The following is a 4,762-nucleotide window of genomic DNA, read 5'->3' as shown; positions in this document are numbered from 1 at the left end:
TGGATTGGTGAACAAATGCACGGACCAAATCGTCAGATCGGAAGGATTTGGGAGAGGGGATTGAGAAGGGGAGTGCAGATGACCGCCGCCCTTTTTTCTGTAACTGCCAATGGGGAGGGTGGGGGAGGAGAGGGCTGGCGCGTTTGCATATAAGTCACAGTGCTGCGCCTAGCCGCTAGGCGCTGCACATTACACGTGCAACGCCTAGCGGCTAGGCGCTGCACATTACAGGTGCAGCGCCTAGCTCGGAGGCGTTGCACGGCTGGGTGCGGGTCCGTGGGCTGCCACGGTGGACAGTGGTGCAACGCCCCGGAGCTAGGCGCTACACCGTAGGGTGTGGCGCCGGCGTGGCGGGCGCTACACAAAAGGGTCAGGGGTGTGAAATAGTTTCGCAACCAGTTCATTCTGTGATTCGCTTTCGATTATAGGTTAAAATTGTCAAATTTGCCCTTGCTGTGTCGCACGCTGACCGGATCGTGCGTCGTGGGGCGCCACAGAGGAGTTGGCCAGCCCATATGCACCCGTTTTCTACGCACGCGCCTGCGCCGTACCGAAGACGGGTGGGCCGCTCCTTCCCCTGGTCCCACTCCGCTGCTCTAACTGCATGTCCCGTCGTGTGGGTTAGAGTTTTCTTGGGTCAAACGCTTTTGTCCGGTCGTTCCTCACGCGCTGCCCGCGCCGTGCGTCGTGGGGGAGTTACTGCTTCCTGCGTCAGGTGCAGAAGCGATGGACCGACGCATGTGCACCCGCGTTTGTGCTGGCGCAATGACGGGTGGGCTGCTGCTATTCCTGGCCCCGCTTGTCGGCTGCACTGGTTGAGCGTGTCATGGGTTGCACTCAGGATAGGCCCGTCGCGTGCTGGGTCGTCGCGTCGTCTGTTGCGCTCGCGTGTGGGGTCATCGCGTGCAGGACAGGTCAACTCATGCGTACTCGCCGGGTGCACACCCAGCGCTTCATATGGCTCAGACCCGTGCATGGCCCCATTCGTCGGTCTCTTCTTTTGTTTTTCTTTGCGTGCACGATGTGCAAGCTTTTAGCTCGTCAGGCGCGATTCGCGGGTGGGAGATGTTTATGCTCCTGTTGCTATTTCCTCCTCTGGCTCGTTGGGTGCTGCCGCTGCAAGTGGGTCTATTTGTTTTCTAGACCCACCCATCGGTGACTGGCTATGAATTGGTTCGTGTGAGTTCTTCCTGCTGTTGCGTCCCATCCGGCTTTTGGAGAGAGAACCGGGGCTGAATCCTGCATCATGGGTTGTGGCCTACTCCATGCGACCATGCCGCGTCACGTCTCGTCTTTTTTTGTGAGCCGTCCGTGACCATCGCTCCATGTTTTGCCCTCTGGCTGGTGGCCCTTGTTCCCTTCTGGTCCCGCACATCAGCGTCGTCCACTTTAAACCGCCCAGAACCCTAGACGTACGACGGTGCAGCGTCGTCCTCTCCCAGCCGCCTCCTCTTCTCCCTCGACCTCGCTCCTCTCGCGCCGCCCGCCTCCTCTTCTCCTTCCTTTCTGTGACTCTGGATCGGGTGCGCAGTCGCCGCCGTTTATGTCCGCACAGCCGACCAGCTTCGCGGTGCCCGGAGCACCTCCTGAGTTCGTCCTCCCTTCCTTGCAGCCCTGCTCTCATTAGGGAAGGACGGATCCATTCACCCCCTCGCCCGGCATCGCTCGGTGAACAAGACAGACGAAATTGATGTGCGTTTCCTCTCCTCTCGCCCAACGAAGGCGGAAGATGCAAGCGGTGGCTCCTCACCTAGCCGTACGGTGATGGATTCAATGGAGAAGAGGAAGCATGTTCCCTCCATTACCTGGTTAGTTGCCAATGCTCACTAAATTTGCACCTCTGCCATGTCTAAATTTTGTTGCTTCTTCTGCTGTCATTTTTTTTATTTGTAAACGTAAATGAAACACATACACATTTTGTATTTTCTTCTTTCTTATGGCTATGTTTTTCTTTTCTTTTGTTTACTGATTTGTAAATGTAAATGAAACTACTTGTCATTCAGCCTGGTTCAGTTTTTGATTCCATACAGAAAAAGATGAGTTAAGATTGGTATCTGATGTTCATGTTTGTCTTTGCCTAAAAAAACACATGATAATTTTATATTTTAGTCTGGTTCTTAGCTTTTCTTTGTTTCAGCCAATCTAAACTGTAGTCGTAGTAATACAACACTGCATTCAGAAATAGCAAGAGGAGATAAAGCTTGGTGTTGCAACTAGGCCGGTGGTGAATCTAATTTTTAGAACTGACCGTGCTTCAAAGTTGGATGTTCTCCTGAGGAACCTCATTGCATCTATAGATCAACAGAACAAACACCTAAAGGCCCTAAGATCTTTACTGTTATACAGAATTTGTTGTCTGACTGTCCAAGCGAATTGGATCACCTCGCTATGGAATTAGGAGAAGTCAGTTACTTGATCTTGACTGTTTACTGTTCCACGGTTTTTCAGAGATCTAAAAGACTATCAGGATACACAAATTCAATCTGAATTCTGGAAGTACGTGTTGTTCTATGTTCTTGGGCATGTAGCAAGCTTAGAAAAAACACTGCCAAGCTTGCGACAGAAAAAGATACAAATGCTCACAATTATTATCTTCTGGTGACCATTTTAGGCTTGTTTCAGGAAGTGAGTATGCAAGATAACTTCAAGCAAAGTGTACAGAGGCTGCAGCTGAAGCTGGATTTTGAAGGTTGCAAGTTGGTGGGTCATCAGTTATTATTAGGTTCAATCCCCTTTGCCATGTAATATTGTGGCGACATTGTCCTTTTGTATAATTGTGCACGCAGGATTCTATTGGAACAATCACTGAAAATGATGAGAGAGTTTGTCTCACATGTGCTGCTCACTGATGAGAAGTAGATTGAAGTGAATCGCGCTAGAGAAGAAGGAGCGGTCGGGAAAGTACACCAGTGATGCCCTGCAAGTCGAGCAACAGGAAGCTAAGGAGATGCTCAGTGTAATCCCTGAGAAGCAAAGAGCGAACCAAAGAACATGTCCGCTTCAAGGGTAAAATCCTCTGCAATCCCTAATTGTGCTTTTGTGAAAATATGATTATTGGGTCCTTCTTCTTAGGTAAAGTTTCTTTCTACAACTCATATAAACACATGTGAATGCACATATTTTAGATCTCATATGAAAGCAACTCAATTGTACACCAAAAGATAGCTACTGTGTTAATATAGCTTTCTCTCATGCCTTGCTCAATTGCGCAATTGTACAGTTAAATGCTTATCTCACATAAGGAAGAAAACATAGAGCTGCTGTGTTGATATAGCTTTCTCTCATGCCGTTCTCGATTGCACAATTGTACAATCAAATGCTTATCTCACATGAGGAAGAAAACTTAGTGTGGCATGTTTTACGGAGATACAAATATATAGATGGACATAAAGAAATTCTATTCGAAGCTGTCTAGCTGATTGAGTGAGCTAAAACGTGCTCGAGCCAATCCTTTGGATATTAATATCTCATCTTGCTCTGTTAACAAATTACTTGGTTTTCTAGGTGCACCAGGAGTAGTCTGATGATAAGGCTGAAGCTATTTCAGCAACTGTTGAAGGAAAGAATGATAAGGCTGACCAGTGTTAGATGACCAAGACCAAAAACAAAAGGTGCCAATTCTTATACTGTGTGTCTACCTCTGCGTTTTTAAGCCTAAATAGACATAGCGATTGTTCATCTCTGACCAGAATAACTTCTAAAAAAGGAGCTCTACTACTGGAAAGGGGGAAGGGATATTAAAGAAATCAAGACAGTGACTACTCTGCGCCAGCTATGCAGAGATTAATTACCTATAGGTACAACCCAGATATGTTCTCATGTGTTGTTCCTAAATTCATCTGCTACAAGCATGCTTTAACTTTGTGTTATGTCCTGTGTTTCACTGTAGGTTACCTATCCTATAATATTAGCTTCTCCTCGATTGACATCTCAAGAGGAAAACGGTCATTCATGCAACTAGGCTCACCATCAACAACGCTCCGCTACAATGCTCTTTGACCAGCTTCAAGAGAGTCTCTTAATGCGTCTGCTACTTGCATGAACAAAGCCACGACCAGGAATTATGTAACCAGTGAACTGAATGCTCCTTATTAAGCATGCTCTAAAACTAGAGTCTTTGGCTGCTCAGGTAGCTATCTCAAAGCAAAGCAAAAACAAAAACTCCCGTATATTATGAAGTGAACTCTAGCTTATTGTGCATGTGTTGCTTGACTATGGTTCGTCTTTCTATGCGTGATATGCTGCTCCATAGCCTACACACAATTTCTTCTTGAGATAGATATTTTTGGTTGCCTTTTTTAGTCACCTCTGCCCCTATTTGTTAGTTTTTTTCCTAATTTAGACTCTGGTGGTCTTCCTTTTTTCACGGCGTTTAGGGATCTGGCCCATTCGTGTTTTTGCTTCTGCCCATTAGGCCCCTTCGTGGCTATGGCTTGTATCCAAGACACGTTCGTGTGGCATTCAGGGTTTCTTCCCTCGTGACGTCTTGGTGCCCAAGGATTATGCTGTGGTATTCTTCAACCAACCAAATTAGAATGTGTATATATATCTCTCATTGTGCACAACAAGACACCATTTTTTTATCATATGTACTTTCCTACAGCTAAACTAACTAAAACATATATTTTCTTTTAAGTGCGGCTTTGTGTTATTAAATTAAAAAGTGTATATACATCTCTAAATCTTAAACACTTAAACCATGGATATTTTGTTTCATCGCGAACATGGGTTTAGTGTGCCTCTGCGCCATTTGGTGCAACGG

General features: G+C 46.6%; 1 long non-coding RNA gene across 6 annotated transcripts; it reads left to right on the top strand.

Moving 5' to 3' along the window:
* The first annotated feature begins 1,241 nt into the window (after positions 1-1,241).
* LOC123120109 (uncharacterized) lies at positions 1,242-4,200 on the top strand. Of its 6 annotated transcripts, none has more exons than XR_006459327.1 (6): positions 1,242-1,523; positions 1,613-1,808; positions 2,623-3,006; positions 3,505-3,611; positions 3,707-3,797; positions 3,890-4,200. It is a non-coding gene; the product is annotated as an uncharacterized lncRNA (long non-coding RNA). The 6 variants fall into 6 exon arrangements; XR_006459328.1 differs by having other exon boundaries at positions 1,299-1,808; positions 2,612-2,700; positions 2,787-3,006; XR_006459325.1 differs by having other exon boundaries at positions 1,305-1,808; positions 2,623-2,700; positions 2,787-3,006.
* The last annotated feature ends 562 nt before the right edge of the window (positions 4,201-4,762 follow it).

This window comes from Triticum aestivum, chromosome 5D, assembly GCF_018294505.1.
Source record: "Triticum aestivum cultivar Chinese Spring chromosome 5D, IWGSC CS RefSeq v2.1, whole genome shotgun sequence".
NCBI lineage: Eukaryota > Viridiplantae > Streptophyta > Magnoliopsida > Poales > Poaceae > Triticum > Triticum aestivum.
The sequence above is the reverse complement of the archived record's forward strand: the minus strand, read 5'-3'. Positions and strand labels throughout refer to the sequence as shown.